At 42.8% G+C, this 21,500-nt stretch overlaps 1 long non-coding RNA gene across 1 annotated transcript in view; it reads right to left on the bottom strand.

Moving 5' to 3' along the window:
• Positions 1–275: 275 nt before the first annotated feature.
• The window catches only part of LOC147008400 (uncharacterized), a 46,095-nt gene continuing 24,870 nt past the window's right edge, over positions 276–21,500 (bottom strand). The window contains exon 2 of the long non-coding RNA XR_015053444.1: positions 276–11,347. This is a non-coding gene — a long non-coding RNA (uncharacterized LOC147008400). The remainder of the gene's footprint in view (positions 11,348–21,500) is intronic.

The raw sequence follows: 21,500 nt of genomic DNA, 5'->3' as shown, positions 1-21,500 counted from the left end.
GGCCGCCTGCTTATCTGACCGATTATGTCGAGTAATCATCATACTTCGTGTCCAGTATCGGGCTGTAGCACTTACATCTGTTGCTGACCTTCATGTGAACATCACACATAACATTTTTGCTCCTATTGTTTGACTAATCATGGTTCTTTTTTTGTTGTTGTTTTTTTGCAATACATTTCCATTCAGTTTGGGTAACGGTTCGTTTGTCATGGCACGCACAATCATGTGGGAGATGTTGTGGAATTTATTTCCTCCGATCAAATAAACTCCTCAGGTTCAGAAATTCAGATCATTTATTGCGAGGACAGGAAAAGAAAAACACAGACAGAAGTTTAAAGCTGTAAACTTGAGTTATCCTTGTCCAAGAAAAGTTTCAAAAAAACTTTTATAGCCACACAGAATCCATATTTATACATTGTGAAGTGATATCTGTTGTCAACATATTTAATCAGAAATGGTTGTGGAAATTTCTTTTAACATCTTTGTCATTACAAGTTGTTTTTCAAACCTCAAGATTTTGCAAATTTTTCATTGTAATACAGGGATTAAACAAAACATCTCCAAAGAGGCTTGCTTGTACAATTAACACTGAAAACATTTTTTAGCAGATTATTAGAGACTTGAATTCATAGTATGATGAAAGGGAAGACCAAGAAGGAACCTAAAGAAGTAAAGAGCAAAGACGGAGTCAGGAGGAACCTAGATAGGATTCGGGTTTCATTGGGCCGCGACTCCCCTCCCCTCAAACCCATCCAGGCACAGCCAAGTGGGTCTCACAGAAAAAATACAGAATTCACTTCTCTTGTGAGATCGATAACGAAAGGGAGGAAGAGCATTTTCATTCCACAGATGAATCTCAAATGGTAAGAGAAGGTTGAGACGCGTAGTTTGGGTGATCTCATTGTAATGTACGAAGCTTGGCACGAGATGTCACCCTTGCCGAACACAACTGCAAGACTCACAATTTCGCAGTCATGAATCAATTAACACATTATAATAAAAGCCATTGTTACAGTGAAACATTGTCCATCCAATTATCAAATAATTAAAAGCTTCATATATACTGTATGATCGATACATGTGTATGAATCTAAATTCCTGTAATTAATTCGAATGAACTTTAAAGGAATATATTTCTTATAATTATTATTGCGACTGCAAAGTGTATCAACAATTGTGTATGAACTTAAAGTACTTATTTATTTGCCTTGATAAAGCTCGGTTAAACAATATAGTTCAGCATATTCTGGTGACTCTTGTGACATACAACCCATGTTTACTTAGCTCAGCTTATCTGATCAGCTGTCAGTTTTACAAGGATCTTTTAACTGTGGCTCTGAGTGTCAGCAAGTTGTTTTATTTTTAAAAGAAACATTTAGCTTTGAAGTTCAATAAAGTCTCAGAACAGAGTATATTTAATGTGCTTCCATTAACAAAGATCCAAAAATTGGATTTTACTTTTACAATTTCCTCCTCTTGTCCTATAAAGGACAATATCACATTTTAAAATTTGGAAATCTTCAATTCAAATTGATATTAGGATCAATTTGTCTGTCATCAAGAGCATACACCATCCTTATGGGGGGAATTGAGACGAGTCAGCCTTCACCAGGTGTTTCCTGGGAGCAGGGAAGTGACATGACTATACCTCATAGGCCGCCTCTCCATTGAGATCTCGCCCGTCACTGGTCGTTTTGTCAGTCGTAGTGTACCCTTTGATGAAAGATGAAGACACGCAGTCAGTACTGGACCACCAGTGTGGATAGACCGCTCCTTGCTCTTTGGACTGTAACTATCAATCCTCCCAGGAAGTGTCATGCCCTGATTACAGAACAGATGTCCAATAACCCCAACTTGGGTTGGACAAGATCATTGGCCTCCAATTAATCATAATTATCATCATTATTAAGAATTGTTTGAATGTCAGATTTAAACGACATAAGTTTACAATTTAAATTAAATTTTTACTCAATTTTGAATGTAATTTACATGGGGAATCGAAGCAGTATGAATGTACTCAGAGAGCACAGAGCCTGTTTATAGAAGCACATTAAATGTAGAACATGTCTGAAGCATAATAACATTAAAGGGAAGGTTGTGTCTGAAGTGTAAAAGGGAAAGCAAAATATATATTTTTCAGAATTCCATCATTTCAATCACATCACGGTCACGTCATTTTCAGCTTTCTCTTTATCCTCAGACAAATCTTCGATCTCAATGTGGTGAAATCCCTCAAAGGTCTCTTCTATTGTTTCCTGGGTCATTCCAACCCCTTCAGGTTCTGTAACCATGAGCTGGGTCACATCTTTCATTCTGCATTTTGTTAATAATATTGACAAGCACTTCACAATCACAATAACAGCAATGATTAACATTAATCCAATGAAAATAAACTATCGAATCTTTGCTCCTATCGCACCAAATATTCGTTTTTTTTGTATGCTTTGTCGAGGCTCATATGAGAGCCAACACACAGCAAGGGGGGCATGAGACCAGGGGGTGGGAGTGGGAAGGACAAAACAGTGGGGAACAGAGACATTAGATCTGTGGAAGGGAGAGGGATGGGGCGGGAACATTGGGTATACAAGATGCACACTCCAGGGACTTTCAGGAAGGAAAGCAGGGAATTTGAAAGAGGTGGGTTAGAAAGAGAAAGAGGTAACGGGGGTCGAAAAGATCGAGGATTTGGATGGGGGACGATAAGAGGTAGTGGTGAACAGCTGTTTTGAAGGCTTGGAGGAAAGATTGGGATTGAACAGAGTGAGGGAGTTTATTCTAAAGGTGGAAAGAAGAGGAATTATTTTATTTTGAAGCGAGACCCCTCATCGAAGACCCAAATCCCCAACCCTTGTTATGGTATTTAGCTCTCTTCATCTGTCTGCATCTGTTATGCTCCTGCATAACAAGAGCCTGCCCATCCAAAAGGTAACCATGGATATCCCTGTATCCACATATGAAGTCGGTATTATTTCAGGCTGGCTGGGGTTTGGTGAGATAATCTACTCATACCTATCCTTACCCTGGTGGTCAGTCCTTTAATTGCCACCCTTGTTCAGCATCATGTTTACATGTTGAGTTACCAAAGTAACGTCCATCGCCTTTCCGCCGAATGAGACAAACCATCCCCATTTATCTTTTCATAACTTCAAAATGAGGTGGGTGTACCTTCAATTCTTACATATTTGTTAATTGGACTGTATTTCTTTTAAACTTAGGAAAGTACCATTCCTTATAATCAGTACACCTCTATCCCCCTTTTTCCTGAATTACCCCTGGTGTTTTCTTTCCTCAAAGTTGGGTTACTCTGTCTACGTTCCAATAATCCGCATATGTCTTCCCCTTGCAGTGGGACTGCCAAGAGGGGCAACCCATGCTTGGATGAGTGAGGAAGTTGTGAACAAACCCAACACTTACTCTTGTTCATACTGTGAGCATGGTGTGAAGATATTGCGAAGAAAGTGTTCAGTGGATGTTTACTCATGTGTTTGTGCAATGGTATACTTCATCTTATTCAGGTGTTTAACGTGTTGGTGGTGTGTACTTTGGTTGGTGTTTGTCCCATTTTTAGCAAGTATGCAAGCTTCTTTGTTTGGTAAGTTAACATTTATACCACAAGGTGGACTTAAATCAGCTGGTGGCACAGCACCTTTAGCCCCCATCGAGTTGATTATCACAAAACAATGAAGGTACATGAGAGGGTTATCATTAGCCATGAAAGTGTGTACGGACAGTTCAAGTCTTTTCGTTTTGGCCATCCACTCCACTGGCTCTCTTGCAGTGGCTGGAGTGAGTGGATCCATGTTTGTCGACCCTCGCATTTCACCGCAGTATGTATTGTCAGTAGCACCAGGTGGAGTCCATTCCACCTTGGCTGGAGCGTTTTTTTCGTTTATGGGACTTGATATCGACGAAGTCTCCAGAGACGAAGCCATGGCACTCATTGGTAGCTGGTTCAGGTCATGCTTCTTTTAACTGTGAACGAAATGCTTTCACAACACATGTTAATGCAACACAGATTTCAAGCATAGTGTCGTCCATCTGATGGATATCCATTTGCTTCATCGTTAAGGGGGCTGAGGATGGCACTCTCATTGGTCTACCCATCAAGATTTAATGTGGAGAAAGACCTGTTCTGCTGCTCGGTGTTGATCGCAGAGTCATTTAGTGCTCATGGTATAGCATCCGGCCATTTAATGTTAGTTTGTTCACAAATCTTGGCTAACTCATTTTTCAGGAAACCATTATGTGTTTGTACAGTTCCTGCAGTTTGTGGGTGATGTGGGCAACGGAAATGTTGTTTTATTTTCAACTCCAAAGCACAACTCTTTCACTACCTGCCCTGTGAAATGTGTCCCTTGATTTCGCTCCATTTGTCCGGTGCAATGAACAGCGACCTCCAGTATTTCTCTCATTTCCTTCGCCTCCCAGCCGATACACAATTTAACATCTCCTTGGAGTTTGACAGTCAACCCATTCATTTCAATGGAACTGTGATGTTGTTCTCATCCATTCCAGAATATGATATAAAGGCAGTTCTCAACCTCTCCAAATAATCATATGGATCTTCACCGACCCTCTGCTTACATGATTGAACCTTATCCCAGTCCACTTGTATTGGCAAATTCGCAATAACTTGTCTGAAGGCTTGAAATTCTCACTATTTAGCTGCTTCTGGAAAACCATCCCGTCCAAATGGCACAGCTTCCCATTCCGCAGTTGTTTTCAACTGTTGAAATAATCCCTCTCGTATTGTCAATTTTAACAGCATGTCTCGGCCACGTATCGTTGGTCAATGGCATTGTATGATTCATTCCAATTCTTCACCAAATTGTCTCAGATTTTCCTCAATCGATGATATTTCCTCCGCTATTGTTTGTAACTCTGTTGATGACCAAGGTCGGGACACATAGCTAACTTGTCCCACTTGCGGCCCTGGGAATGCTCTTAACGGAGCTATCGTTTCCTTGATTCGCTGCTTCTCGTCTCTCAGCGGTCATACTTGTGGTAACTGATTCTTCTCACTCCACTGCACCTTGAACACTACCTACCTTTTTTAAATCGGGTTGCATTGCAAGCGGAGTGAAGGCTCCCCCTTGAGAGCTCCTGGTTCATACCTGGATGAAGGTTCCTCAGCCATACTGGGTGTAACATGATGATATGCCGGAGGCACCTCTTCCTCATCATCGACTTCCTCAGTTACTGTCTCTGTTCCAGCCCTGTGTTGAAACCATTTGGAGTTTGGGCTTCCCCTTTTGTTTATCTTTTCCCTCATCTGTCCTAATGGCGATTTGCCTTGTCACTTCTGACATCATACGTTGTGCTCTTTGTAAGCTATCTTTCAGACTAAGCCAATTTTGATTTGTCATCTCTTATTCTGCTTTCCTCTCCCCATGGGAAAACTTTCTCCAATCCACATCCTTTGTTCGTTTCTTTTCACCACTTCTCCTGTCCAATTCCTTCTTCAGATTTTCTCGCCTACCTCTTTCGAATGTACCATTCTTTGGAAAACCTGTCCTCAAAAATCTTTTGTCAACTCGTACCACTTGCCTATATCACCTGATGACCCCTCTCCATAATGATCACACGTAACTTGCACACATACCCTTCCTTCTCAGGTAAATCCACTTTACTCACCTTCTCTGATCTATCACCCATCTTGCTCATTAGTGTAAAAAAAACAACAACAAAAAAAACATTATGCAACTTAAATGAAAAAAAACAAAATTCAAACAATACAAACACTTAACCTCCATCCACACATCCATCAGGACCACACAGAAGGGCTCTGGTGCTGCCAAGACATTTTCCTGGGCGAGTGGGCACAATCCTTGACGGGTCACCACTTGAACACAGGACACCAAGAGAACTGGCACTCATTTTGCCAACCTCACAAAGATAACAGACAGTCAACCACACCTGATATTAATTCAACAGCCAAGTGGGATTTGAACTCAGGATACGAGGATCGCAAGCACACCACCCGAACCATTAAGCCAACACCAGGCATACACACTTAATGTACAATATGCAAATTAATACAAAAAAAAATTCACAAGTACCATCCATCCATTGGGACCATTCTCTGTGCAGAGCATTGGTGCTGCTTAAGCAGCTTCAGCCGTCTCCTTGGCTCATGGGCACAATCCTGGACAGGTAACCACTCTGACACGGGATACCAGCATGCTGGCACTTATTTTGCTGAACTCAGAAGGATAACAGGCAGAGTCAACCACACCTGGTATTAATTCAACAGCCGAGTGGGATTCAAACTCATGATCCGAGGATCCCAAGCCCACCACTCCAACCATTAAACCAACACCAAGCATAACACAAGTACATGAGCTCTATATTTCAATTCCTTGTTATCATCCAACAATCACGAGTCCTCCAGCTTCTGTCTGAGGATAATCAAAAGGGCTCCTCACCTTAATTCTTTGCAGGTACCCAGGGTCCTCGTCCTTTCAGCGAGTCAGCGTTCACCTCTTGTTCCTGTGGCTCCACCGTTTCTTGTTCCTTCAGGTTTGCATCCCTGCCGTGACTACGCCAAAACTGTCATGGAATTTATTTCCTCAGACTCGTACGTGCCCGTAAAAAAAAAAAAAAAATTCAAACCGCGGGCAAGAAACAACAACCACACAGACCGTTTCTTCGCTATCGCGTGCCCGTACGTGCGTGGCCCGGAAGTTCGCATATCGCAGTTACGATTATTCACAATTTTGTTTTAATGGCCAATTATTCAATTAGCGCCAACGTATTTTGCCTTTTCGCAATGTCGTCGCAAGGAAAAAGAAAAAGAGAAGAGAAGAGAGAGAAATTTTTTTGTACTTCCTGGTTCGGAGCATACCAGCTCACTCTGATGTTACCGAAATTTATGCACCGTCTAATATAAAAACGATCATAACTTGGGGCATTGTGTTTAACGATAAATGCGCATAAGAAATCGAGAAATTTTCGAATACAGGAAGTCATCACTATCCGGAAGCCCGTACGTTGTAACCCGTAATGGGGAGCGCGGCTGAGGTTCCCTTCCCCCATCGGCCACGCCCACGCAACAACGTGTCCTGTCATTGGTTGGTAAATAAATGGCCATAACTTGGGAGGCACTTGTCTGATTAATATCAAACCTTGAAAAGACACATCCTCAGGTCCCCAGCAATATATCTGGCAAGTTTCAATTACATCGGACCAGTGGTTGTCGAGAAACAGCGGTCACACACACACACACACACACACACACACACACACACACACACACACACACACACACACACACACACACACACACACACGCACACAAAGATTGCTGGAATTAGAGATAGATGGAATAAACTCCTCTGGTTCAGAATTCAGATCATTTATTGCGAGGATTGCAAAATAAAAAACAGACAAGTTTATAGCTGTATACTTGAGTTATCCTTGTCCAAGAAAACTAATTACATGGTGGCATCAGGAGGCTGGGCTCATGAATGGTTCTGAGGTTTCTGTGTGTGGAGCACAATAAAAGATTGTTGGTGCACTCAAACTGCTTTCCCTGCCTGACACATTACATGGCGACGAGGATGGGATTCTGGTGAGTGCATGGAAAGTAAGCTGAGCTATTGCAGTTAGCTGTTGGCCTACGAACTCGTTATTTCCCTGCATACGCTACTCGATCACCACGTCCCTCGGCCGTATTGACGAGTTCAACCCGCGTGAAGCAAGCTGGGAGGCGTACAAGATCAGAGCAATCAAAGACGCCCCATCTCCGACCAACATTTCTGAACTCTCGGCTTACATTGGCATGCTGCAGTACTACAGCAGGTATATCCCAAACATTGTTGCCATGCTTGGCCCACTGTATTTGCTGGTTAAAATAAAAAATAGCTCTGCAAAGCGGGCGTAACCCCTCAGCCCATGCATTGTAAAAGGAAGCAGTGATATCACGATGATGCAGTCAGTTAGAGCACGTTGGACGTCATATTGAAAATCAATCAGACTTCAAGATGGCTACCGTGGCGGCCACACTGAAAATCGCATCGAGCCCATTTTCGAAAGGAACCTTCCTCTACTCAACCCCAACACACCCTACAAAAATGGATTAAATCGGACAAGGCGTTCTCATCGAAATCGACGGAAACCAATTTCAAGATGGCTGCCATGGAGGCCACATTGAAAATCGCAGCGCGCCCATTTTCGAAAGGAACCTTCCTCGACTCAACCCCAACACACCCCACAAAAATGGATTTAATCGGAGAAGGCGTTCTCCTCGAAATTGACGGAAACCAAAAGTTGACAGACGGACGGACGCCCGGACAACGCCTATGATGACAATACCCCTTTTTCAGCCCAATTCGGGCTGAGGGGTAAAAAGGCATCAGCTGGAAATGGGACATTCCAGAGTCATCAGCCTTCCAGAAGTCAAAAGACATGCTGCAGTCTTCAAATGTGCTCGTTCACTTCGACCCAGACAAAGACATGGTCCTGTCGTGTGACGCGATCAGTACGGGGTTGGTGCTGTTTTGTCACACATCATGCCAGATCGCACAGATAGACCAATCGCATTCGCATCTCATACACTGTCCCCAGCTGAGAAGAACTACAGTCACTGGCCAAAGAAGGACTTGGCATTGTATTCGGAGTTAAGAAATTTCACCAGTACGTCCTCGGTCGACATTTCACGATTTACACGGACCATAAACCACTGATTAGTTTGTTTGGTCCAACAAAAGCTCCCTCAGAGGTCTTACCACCTCGTATCATACGTTGGTCACTTTCACTCTCGGCATATGACGACGACATGACGTACACAACTGGCTCCACAATTTCAAATGCAGACGCCATGAGTCGCCTGCCACTTCCGGACACAAGTGTTTCACCCCCCTGCACCGAGCAGCATGATATCTCTGATGGAATTTTTGAATCACAACCCAATCGAAGCCAACCAGATACGGACCTACACCAGGCATGACCCATTTCTTTCCAAGGTCATTCATGCGACTGGGCAAGGGTGGGGCCTTCGACACGATGCTGACCCTGAATTGTATTCGTGCAAGGCCAGGCAGAATGAACGAAGTGTCGAGAATGGCTGCTTGCTGTGGGGATGCCGAGTGGTCATTCCCCCAAACTTGCGCACAAAGATTTTGGATCAGCTTCACGATTGTCATCCAGGCATTGTAAGAATGAAATCACTGGCACGGAACTACGTCTGCTGGCCTCACCTTGACTCTGACATAGAACAGCGCGTGAAACATTGTTATCCGTGCCAAAGCAGTCGAAACGCCGCTGCAAAGGCGCCACTGGATCCCTGGGAATGGCCCACCGAACCATGGCAAAGGATTCATCTTGACGACGCTGGACCCATCGACGGCCGTATGGTCCTTATTGTTACGGATGTTCACACGAAATGGATCGGTGCCTTTGTAACATATACAGCAACCTCACACGCGACGATAGAGAGGCTGCGCTGGTGCTTTGCCACTCATGGTTTGCCACGCGTGATAGTCACTGACAATGGAACCTGTTTCTCAAGCTCTGAATTCACTGAATTCACCCACCTGAACGGTATAATCCACAAGTTTGTGAGCCCCCACCAACAAGCTTCAAATGGACTCTCCGAAAGCTCTGTGAGTTTCGTCAAGTCTGGTCGAAATAAGATACACGGCGGAAGCCTTCAGACCAGACTATCACGTTTGCTTTTCACTCACCGCATCACTCCCCACACGACAACGGGGGTGACACCAGCTGAGCTGTTGATGAAACGACATTTGAGTACACGACCGGATTGTCGAAGACCAGACGTGGCGTCGGTCGTGCATCAAAATCAGTGGAAACAGAGACTTCATCATGACAAACATGCAGTACAGCACTCTATAAACATCAGGGACCCGGTGTTTGTGAAAAAAACTTTGGTCGCGGAAAGGCTTGGCTACCGAGGAGGGTTCACAAGAACGAGGGACCGTTGTCCGACAAGATCAATCTCGAGGATAATTGAGTCGTCCGGAGACACCTTGATCATGTCCGGTATCGGTCTTGCGATCCTGTCATCTTCACAAATGATGTCATCTTCACAAATTCACAGAACCACTCCCTGAACCTGTGAAGAGCGAAGTTGGTGCTGCAGATGGTACTGCACCACTCCCTGAGGCTGACCCCAATAACGCCGTAGCAGCAGCACGACCAGCGTCAGTTGGCTTTGTACCCCGACGATCATCAAGAGTTCCAAAGTCTCCTCTCCGCCTCGATTTGGAGCCGTTACTCATATATTCATGATCTTTGTATTATTTACGAGTGTCTTCATCACTCTTGTGTTCATCTTTCATGCATTTTCACACTTAATGGGAGGGGGGAGATGTCATGTACTCATGTATGAGATCAACGGGAAGTGCGGTCATCGCGAGGCGGGAACATGGCGGCATGAGGAGGCTGGGCTCGTGAATGGATCTGAGGTTTCTGTGTGTGGAGTGCAACAAAAGATTGATGGTGCATTCAAACTGCTTTCCCTGCCTGATACATTACAGTTATTGTGGTGAAATTAAACAAGAAGAAGACAAAGCCGCACTTCGTGACTTGTGACTTGCTTGTGGAGCGAGAGCTGGAAAACTGCTTTGACTAAAGGATGGTCCCTCGGTTCTTGTCGTTGACTGGCGTTGTAGTCTACTGAGGCTTAAACGGTGAGAGTTGAGAGTGTACCTGGCTCTGTGTGTTTGCTGGTTAATTATTATTATACTTCGCTGTCGTCGATTGTTGATGTACCTTTTTGTTTGTGTTTGTGGAGATGGCTTCAATCAAGCAAATTAAAGCCTAATTAAAAGCGAAGGCCTTTCTCTCTCTCATTCATTTCAGTTATGAACACATCTTAACATAACATTTGAACACACCCTGTGTGGAGACCCTCATTAATTAACCATTTGGTTTGTAAGTGTTAAGAGAGCCGTGATGTCCTTCAGTACACTTTTGAGGTGTATATATAGTATTTATGGGCAGCTTGGCTGTTCTTCCAAACATACAGACAAAATGGAATTTGTTTTTTAAGCGGCTTCGTTGTAGTTTATTTACACCTCGTTTTCAACATCACGTAATTGGACCATAAAAAAAATTTTTCAAAGCCACGCAGAAGAAAAAATAAATAACATCAACATTCCTGTAAGTACAGATCTATTTTTTGTATTTTTTAAAATATAAAATATAAAGCTGACTCGTTTACATTTCTGTGATGCATTGACGTCCCTTGAGTTTGATGTGAGTGCCGTTTGCGCATGTGCGAAACACGTGACCAGAATGGAGCCGAGCGTTGTCAATAAAACCTTCGTGGAGTTGAACGCATCATGGTCGGTCCGATCGTTTGTACATCACGATATCACAATTTCCGCTGTAAAGGGTAACACAAACGATGTGTTAGTATCCTTGTTTTGCATATTTTTGCCCTCGTCATTTCACGTGAAGCTGACAGCTCAAGAATTGAGATGTGAGGTGAATGACGTCACAAAAAAGTTCAACGACGTCACAAAAACAGTCAAACATTTTCATCAAGATTCCTATTTCCTATCATATTCCTATCCTATCCTTCCGTTCGCTTTCCATCAACCATTCTTTTTTCCAACCTCAGTGCCAACTCACCCCCTCACCCCTCACTCTCACTAGGAAAACATATTCCTATCCTTCCGGTTCCGGGTTTGGAGCGTCGAGAGGTCTCCTTAGGGGCTCTCTGCTGATTAGGGCTTAATTATCCGTTTAATTATTCTGAAAGATCCAAGCATAATTCCTTTACTATTTGGTAGAGGACATCTCACTGAGCCCAAATCCATTACTTAAGAAAAAATATTTTGTGGGAAAGGCCATTTAAGATGCATGCTAATTAGGGCTAATTAGCCATTTAATTGCTCTTAAAGATCCATCATTGGAACCAAATGCAAAATGTAGAGTAAAGTCCCCTGATTTGGAATCACCAACTTAAGAAGAAAAAATGTGGGGAAAGTCCACTTAAGATGAGGTCAGATGTAATCACTAATAGGGTTATATTGTAATATCTGTCTTCCATTTCAATGAAGCTAGCCTTCAGGATCGCATTCTTGCATACCTGTTATAGTATAGATCACATTCTTTGTGCACTGGATGAAGACAGGTCACAAAAATGTTGGTGGATTTTTACCATACCTCCCGGGACTAACACGAACTGATGAGCTTGTTGTTAGGCAAGTCAATATTTGGCCTATTTGGCTGCACATACTGAGATAATATCAGTGCTGCCATCTATTAACAATCTTAATCCAACATTAAAACAAAGCAACCAGTTCCTTCATCAATAATTGACAATGTGTTGCTTACTATCCAACACAAATGAGGGCTGCTTTATCTTAAGGTAAAAAGGACACTGCAGAGCCCCTTGGCGAGGTAAGTTCAAAACAAGTAAAGTACCGGTAATTAGTAAAAGGCCTTCAATGACATGCCAATTTCAGTTTTCTCAACATGCATGCATATGGTATGCCAATGCTGAAATAAACTCATTAGTTCAATTGTAACCTGGTATCAATCTGATTTTGCTATAAATTTAGAATAAGTTGCATTTGGCCTTATTGGTTTACTTTGCAGACTAGATAATGGTCGAGTTGGACCAGCATTTCATACAAGGGGTGAGGTCACAGCCAGTGTTAAGATCACACTAACACCTGATCCTGACACCTAACACTCAAGATCACACCAGTTGTGACCTGCCTACAGAATCTAGGTGTGATCCCTGGATCACACTAGATCCAGGTGTGATCACAGGTCAGAGCCAGTGTTGGGTGTAAGGATCACACCAGGTGTCACACCATAAACCCAGCTCAGTGTTAGCGATCAGAATTTCTGTATTCATTTCCATTTGCCTTAACACTTACTAACACTCGAGATCAAGGGTGTTGGAGGTCACAACCTTCCAGATCAGCCGTCTTTGTTTTCTGCATCTTGTATGCCTGTTATGTGGATTCGTGTTTGGCAAATAAAATATATACAAGTTTTTAAAATTTCATTCAATTTTAGACTATTTCATTTCACCGTTGAACCATCACAGCCTGCACAAAACTAGGCCCAGGACACAGATTTGGGGAAAGCCAGTTCACTTCAAAAGAGCTGAAGATGAACAATAATGAAACCTAGCAAAGACCTTTTTCAGGCTGCATGTATCTGTCAGCTGCAGATCACAAACCTAACCAGCAGAAAGGCCTCAAACTAACCAATTTGAACCATGGGTTCACCTCAATTACTCGTCAGGATCCAGAGAAAGCCCCATGGAAGTGATGGAAAATGACGCTTTAGGCCGAGGCAAAATCCCTGACTAATTTGAGCCATGGGTTCACAAATGCATGAGCTGGCCATGCCAAAACTGGGGATTTCCCGGTTTCTGAAGCCCAAGTTTTGGGCCTAATTTCACTACATTTTCAGACTTATCCAGCATATCTACAAGTTATTTGCAACCTTGGAGTGCCAGCCAGGTGCTAGCCAAACAAAAGAACATTTCCAATAAAACCATGTGATTTTGCTGTCAAAACTTACATTTTCCTGCAGTAAACAAACTGAATGGTTCACATGTAGGCCAAGAGCTGATCTGCCAGATTCTGTGAATCTCTTCCCTCTACTGTGATGTGTGGTGCGACCACCTATTTCCTTCAAATGGAGATAATCCAAATACAATCCTTTTTTTAGTAAACCTAGCTCATGAACCTAGCTCGGCCCCATAAATTGGGGTTATACGTCCATCTAAAAAGGTTATTGAAAAAGTAATGGCTGCCATTTTGATTTTGACTGATGATCTGGTGTAACACCAGGTGTAACACCTAACACAGAACACCTGACACCGAGTGTGACACAATCCTTGGTGTCAAGGGGTACCACAAAACGTTTTGCCACATATCTTCAGAATCTCCAGAGTGTTTTTTTGCATACCTCAAACGGGACTCAAGATGGGCTTTTTTGAGTAATGGTTTCCTTTTTGCCACACCACCGTACAGGCACAACTTGTGGAGTGCTTGGGATATTGTTGTCACATGTACATAGTGAACAGTCCTTGCCATAAAGGCCTGTACCTCTTTCAAAGTTGCCATTTGCCTCGTGGTGGCCTCTCTGATCAGTCTCCTGACTTGGTCACCCAGTTTGGAGGGACGGCCTGATCTAGGTAGGGTCTTGGTGGTACCATATGCCTTCAACTTCTTAATGATTGTCTTGACTGTGCTCCGGAGGTCTTTTTAAAGCTCCTTGGTCCTCATGGTTGAGTCTTTGCTGTGAAATTCACTCCCCAGAAGAGTAAAACTCCAGGAACAGCTGATTTTGTTCTGAAATAATCTGAATCACTGCAGTTTAACACAGGTGGAGGCCAATTATCTCGGTGTGTGATTTTGAAGGTGATTGCTTACACCTGAGGTAACATACAATTGCTATTATAAGGGGGGTGGACACTTATCCAACCAAGATATTCTCGTTTTGTATTTTTTATTAATTTTCTGAATTTTGTCGAATTTGTTTTGCACTTGGAAGTTGTGGGTTTCGATGTGTTAATGAAGGTGGAAAAAGTCTGATATTTAATGTAATTCAATTCCAGGCTCTAAGGTAACAAAAGGTGAAAAATTTGAAAGGGGGTGTGGACTTTCTATCGGCACTGTATATTGACTGGGCTCTAATTCTTGTTTTTTATGCTTTGTCTACACAGGAGAAAACCTTCTTCGAATGGTTTCACACGGAAGCACCAGCTGGTTATCAAGCAAACTCCACCGAATGGATTTTGATCAGTTACTCCATTGTTTCCATCATGGTGGTGCTGGTGATGTTTGTCATGGTGCTACTGATTATCCCTTTGCTGCTCTGGTTTTGGGAAAAAGTGTCAAAGGAGACTTCTGGTCAGACATCATGATGAATGGCTATGATAGGTGTATTTCACTAAACATTCCCAATGCAGTGAGATATGTGCGATAGAAAGCAGGATTTAGTACAATGTAAGGAGTGAAAGATGTATACTGTGCAACAAGAGGAGGAAAGGTAACAATGATAACTAACCTGTGTGAAAATTGCATCATAATAAAACAGGGTAGCTGATTTTCAGGACGTGAATAAATTGTTAAAAGTTTATTCATAGTTGGTGAAAATTTACAAAACAAAGATTAGATGAAAGTGAGGGTCAAAAATATATATATTTTTTTTTTAGATACATGATCAAGGCTTATGGAAGAGCTGGAGCAAATGGAAGGGAAACCAGAGTTGGTGTCAAAGCCACCCAATGCTCACCTGTTTATACATTTATCATTTTTAAAAGACGTCTAATAATTAATATTTTTTATAAAGCATTGCAGTGAAGTATAATTTTAAAGCAATATATGTATTTGTATATTGCAATCAGTAACAAGAGCGCAAGTGAGCACAATATACGCCTGAACAAGAAGGTATATACAGAATTGTGCTACTACATGGAAAACAGCATCCTGGTTGCCATGGCAACCACTTTAGATGGCGAACGTATGTCATGACACACTGTCTCCACAGTCTGTACCTGTGTACCAAATATGAAACGTGAAAGTTGAAAACTTTGGGAGTTAGAGTGCGGACAGGAACGGATGGAAAACAGCATCCTGGCTGCCATGACAACAACTTTAGATGAAGAATGTATGTCACGACACACCGTCTCCACAGTCTGTACCTGTGTACCAAATATGAAACGTGAAAGTTGAAAACTTTGGGAGTTAGAGTGCGGACAGGAACGGATGGAAAACAGCATCCTGATTGCCATGGCAACCACTTTAGATGGCGAACGTATGTCATGACACACCGTCTCCACAGTCTGTACCTGTGTACCAAATATGAAACGTGAAAGTTGAAAACTTTGGGAGTTAGAGTGCGGACAGGAACGGATGGAAAACAGCATCCTGGCTGCCATGACAACAACTTTAGATGACGAACGTATGTCACGACACACCGTCTCCACAGTCTGTACCTGTGTACCAAATATGAAACGTGAAAGTTGAAAACTTTGGGAGTTAGAGTGCGGACAGGAACGGATGGAAAACAGCATCCTGGTTGCCATGGCAACCACTTTAGATGAAGAATGTATGTCACGACACACCGTCTCCACAGTCTGTACCTATGTACCAAATATGAAACGTGAAAGTTGAAAACTTTGGGAGTTAGAGTGCAGACATGAATGGATGGAAACATCATCCTGGTTGCCATGGAAACCACTTTAGATGATGAACGGATGTCGCGAAACACCGTCTACACAGTCTGTACCTATGTACCAAATATGAAACGTGAAAGTTTAAAAGTTTGGGAGTTAGAGTGCGGACAGGAACAGACGGATAGACAGACAGACAGACAGACGGACGGACGGACGGACGACCGGTATCACATAATACACTCCGATATATATATATATATATATATATATATATATATATATATATATATATATATATATATATATATATATATATATATATATATATATATATATACATATACATATATATCGGGCGTATAAAAAATAGTGTGGTAGATAAAAACATTCGAAAGGAAAAAATAATTTGCATCAAAAACTTTAACATTTTCACGCTGACGCTGAAGCTCACGCCGGGGGTATCGCTATAGCTCTCTGTTCTTCGAACAGGCGAGCTAAAAATGATGTGATTCAGGGAAAGGCATGACAAATCATCGAGTAATATGTGTACTGACCGAGGTGGACATCAGTGATGCTGATGGGCCGTCTATACATGTTCATAGCATGTGTACAATGTGTAATGATGTGCACACGTGGTTACTTTTATATCCGTACTCACCCTAACACATTGACCATCCTTTATTAACACTTATTTCATGCTCCTCTTATTCCAAAATTTTATTTACTTTCTTTTTAAACTTCCAGGACCATCAATTGCAGCATCAGCACAAAAATTTGTGCCATTGGATAGAGATACAGGGCAGAGGTAAAGTGATGATCTATTGTTTTTCCTAATTTCTGTTGGACAATGATCAGACAATACTTTAACATGTTGTTATTATAGAGCATAGATTCTTAACCTGGGGGTCGTTTGGGGTTTTTCTAGGGGTCATGAAGGGGTCATATATAACATCAATTTGTTGAGCCCATTTTTAGGAACCTAACAAAGGAACATACCACACACAATATTGTGTTCGCGTATGCGTGTCCATAAAATGAAATATGTGACGGTGGCAAAAGTAATGGAAGTTGACGATTTTATTTTCAAAAACAAAAAACCGCTGAGTAAAATTACTGATATGTGTGTATGTATGTATGTTTGTGTGTATGTTTGTGTGTATGTTTGTATGTATGTTTGTATGTATGTTTGTATGTATGTTTGTATGTATGTTTGTATGTATGTTTGTGTGTATGTTTGTGTGTATGTTTGTATGTATGTTTGTATGTATGTTTGTATGTATGCATGTATCTTTGTATGTATGTATGAATGTGTATGTATATATGTGTATATATAGTGTTGCGGTTCTCGGAACTGCATGCATATAACAGATAGTTGTCCCGAGTCAGTTATTCCATTAGTGTACGCGCGAATAGACCCCTTCCATTCGTGTTGTGGGCAGTCGGAAAAGGAAAAACAATTAAGGAAGAGTGAGAAGAAAGACTCATGTGGGAAGAGTCGGAAAAGGAAAAAAATTGAGGAAGAGAATGGAGGAGAATTGAAGGAATTGAAGGAGGAGTGAAGTGTGTGTTCCTGCTACTTGTCTCCGACCACACGACGTCGACCAAGCGTCCTACCTATTGCTCCACCCTCGCCCTCTGGATTCCGCCCTTCTCCACTCAAGTTCCTCCGACAGACACGATATTGACACGTGCGGCTTTGGCCCGCACTACGCAACCATTGTCGGGTACCGCACCATGGAGCATCCCTTCCCCCGAAACGCTCAGGTACCAAAAAACTAAAACCTCAACCCCCTTCCTCTCTGGCTGCAAAAGTCCTTTTCTTTTCATTGGGGTTTCTTTGTCTTAGTGTGTGTCTGAGTGTGTTGGCTAACAGCTTGGTTCCAGAGTTCGAAGTGTCAGCGATTCTGCATTGTATATTCTTTGCTGTCAATCTATCCGTTATGTCTTTGGGTTCTGGGCTCAATGTGCCGAAGATCCCCGCGTCCACGCCGCGAGAGTCGGAGCATTCCTCTAGTAGGGGTGTACCAAGTAGAGGTCGGGCTTGCCGTGGGTCCGGGGTGCACTCTCCCTTCCCGCGGTTGACACTCTCTGCAGTGCTTGCTGAAAGCATAGTCCGAGGAGATGAGGACGCCACCGCTACGGCTGTCACTGATAGTGCGGCACCGGAGCCACAGGTGGCTCAAGGGTGCTTGTGAGTGTGTGAGGATTGTTGAAGATCCTTTGGGAGTCGGACTGGTCTTGGCACAGGCGTAAGGTGCACCGCTTTGAGATCCATGTGTCTAACCGACCTGTGTGGGTGAAGGCACGTTGGAACGAGGAGGAGGTGTATGCCATGGCTGTCCACGAGGCTCAACTGATACACAATGGAGTTAAATTCATCAATCAAGTGTTATTTCAGTTGTTGCCTGGACGGTCATTGGAAGCGATAAAGGGGAAACAGAGGTGGGCCGTTTATAAAGCTCTTCTCGATTCTAAGCTGACGGAGCGAGTCCAGGGAAATACCACGCTGGATGGCCTCTTCCCTACGTTGTGGGTTCCCCCGAGAGGAAACAAAGTTACCGGAGATGAGACGAGACAAGCACCGAGGGACGAAACGGCCTTTCCGACACAGGTGTCGGGGGTCCAGGCTCCCTCACCCTGTGTGGAAGTTGACCCGGCTGACTTTGGTGAAGAGTATGGTGGTGACAGGTGGAAGAGCGACATTGTCAGATACGTTAAAGGGCTACCGAAAGGGGCAAGAGCTTGGAGCGAGCACCGGTTAGATGATCTCATCGGTCGCCTGTATTTGGAAAGTCCTGTGGACCTCCAAGCCGAGCTTGAGAACCTTTTCGAACTTGATGGTATCCAGCACGAGAGACAATGCCCGCCCAGTCGGGGGTCCCGGAGGTCGTAAGGCGAAGGGAACCCGAAGAGACAACGTGAGAGAGGAACGAGTGGATGGCCAAGCACATGGGACTGTGCCGATAAGTAAACCCGACATGGCCCGTGCCGGGGGTGAGGGTATTAAGGTGACAAAGAAGCGTGCTCGGAGAACTGAGTTCGCTGTGTTTCAAAGGCTTCTTCGTGTGAACCCGGGCCTTGCTTCCAGGCAGTGTATTCCTGGGTCTTGGGCTCGAAGCAAACCCTCTGTGGATCCCACAGAGATGCACCGCTTCTGAAAAGGCATTTTTGAAAGGGAATCAGAAGCGGTTGCAGAACGTCAGGACACCACAATATTGTGGCAGCTGGTGCGACCAATCACATCTCAGGATGCGGCGAAGGAAAAGATCTTGTTGAAGAATGGCATTGATACATTAAAAATGATCCACAGATCCTTGTGTGAGAACAAAGGTCAAAGAAGCTCCTTATGAGCCAACAGCCATCCATATCTAGTGCCCAACTGTGTCTGCGGACGTCCTCCTGCAGTCGGGTTACTTTTTATGACGAGATTGGTGGCAGGATTTGCACTTCGGCCACCGTAAAACCCTTCATTCCGGAAAACATTCCAAAAGCATGAAAAAATCTGAAAGCCCAATCCGTGGGAGTACTGTCCTTCACAGGGCCACTCCGTGGGAGTACTGTCCATCGGATCTCAGTGTTTACTTGTTTTCCTGACTTTTTTGTGTGTGTGTAATTGGTTATGTTGTTAAAGAAGTATTGGTTTCAATTGTTTGTTTAACCCCTCCTTATCCTGAGACAAAACATCCAAAAATTTGCAAAAATGTGGGAGTTTCGAATCACCTCGTGCAGCTCCTATGTGGGGTGCATGGTTTGACGTCATGCGAGAGTAAAACTGCCATGTCCATCAAGAAGGTATTTTTTTTGTAATTACAGCTCGGTTTCATCATCGTTTGATTTTATCATTCAGATAAATGCTTTTTGTGAAAATTTTCTTTTAATTTTTTTTGTTTTTTCTGTTGCCAGATATGCCATTGCTGTTAATTGCCCAGTGTCGAGCTGTAAAGGGCAATTTAAAAGGATTGACAAGCACGTTGTGAACGTATGTGACATAAGAGTAAAATTTGAATGAAAATCTGGATTATTTATTTATTTTTCATGTTGTTTATGTTTTTTCTTGTTTTTCATATTTTTCAGTTGTGTTTAATTCTGTAATTGATTTGTCGTTTTGAATGTTTTTTGTTTGCTTCGAAAGGAGATGTGGAATATCGAAAATTGATGAAGGATGTTCGAGTAAGCATGATGGAGGATAAATAGAGATCACCTCCAAAGAAGCAAAGTCACACACCCGCTAAAAAGGAGGGAAACGTGGATATGGAGGAGGAGGACGACGACGATGTGGACAGAGACGTTGACAAAATACAAAAATTGTCAAAACTGTCTGACGAACCACACAAGACATCACAAGGTGATCGAGGAATCGATAAAATGACAACACTGAATGGGATAAAGTTGAAATATTTTTGAAAAAAATTGCGCTCCATTCTCCAAAGAGAAGGTACGATAAGACATTGCGTAACATTTTATGAAGTTATTATGAAACACTGGTGAACAATGTTTCATATATCATATTTTGTTATTTTATTATTATTCCTTTTTTGTTGATGTAATTTACTTTACAGTGCATAGCATTTTATGATGAAACCAATGTGTATTGGTGCCTTTTGTATTGAAGGGTTCGGTGAGGCAGAGTCTGGAGAAGGAGAGAGAGAGCCCTCACTTCACGCACCTGAGCTGACAAGTGGTGAAGATGAGAGCTTTGCAGGACAGGAAGAGTTTTCTTCTGAGGCCTTTGAGTTGCCTCTGGAGAAGGCACACCTGGACTTTCCTTCTCTCAAGGAGGCACACTTGGATTTGCCTTCTCCAGAGGAGGAATACCGGATTTGTCTTCTCCCGAGGAAACAAGAAACCGATTGAAGACCTGGATGATCCTGCATGACCTGTGGTCCTGATGTTAAAATAATTATATAGCAGAATAACTTAAAAGTGAATCATTTTAATTGTACCTCTTCCACACTTTACAGCTCCACAAGACTGCAAAAGAGTTCAACCTTGAGGATCCTCAGATTTTGTTGATGAAGCCAGAGTACAACATGTTGCATGATCCATGTGTTGAAAATCATTTCAAGAATCCTCGTTGACTGAATTTCCTTAAAAACGAATGCTACATAACAAGAGATAACCAGGTGGGATAACTTTCACTCATCACCCCCACTACACTCCACCAACAGGAATGTACTCTTACTTCATGTGAATTGCAGTTTACATTTCCAGATTTTTGGATGTGGCGTTATGTTTATGAGGTTTTGGTGGGGGCGGAGGAGGAGGGGGAGCAGATTGTTTAGTATCAGTTATTGGAAAGAACACCTTGGCACTGGATTTGTTTGTGTAAAGTTATTTATAAATTCAGGGGTGGCAACGCTGTCTGCTTCGATTTTAGTGAGGTACA

This window comes from Eptatretus burgeri, chromosome 19, assembly GCF_056783735.1.
Source record: "Eptatretus burgeri isolate ZD-2024b chromosome 19, Ebu_testis_v1, whole genome shotgun sequence".
Taxonomy (NCBI): domain Eukaryota; kingdom Metazoa; phylum Chordata; class Myxini; order Myxiniformes; family Myxinidae; genus Eptatretus; species Eptatretus burgeri.
This window is presented reverse-complemented; position numbering and strand designations above follow the sequence as displayed.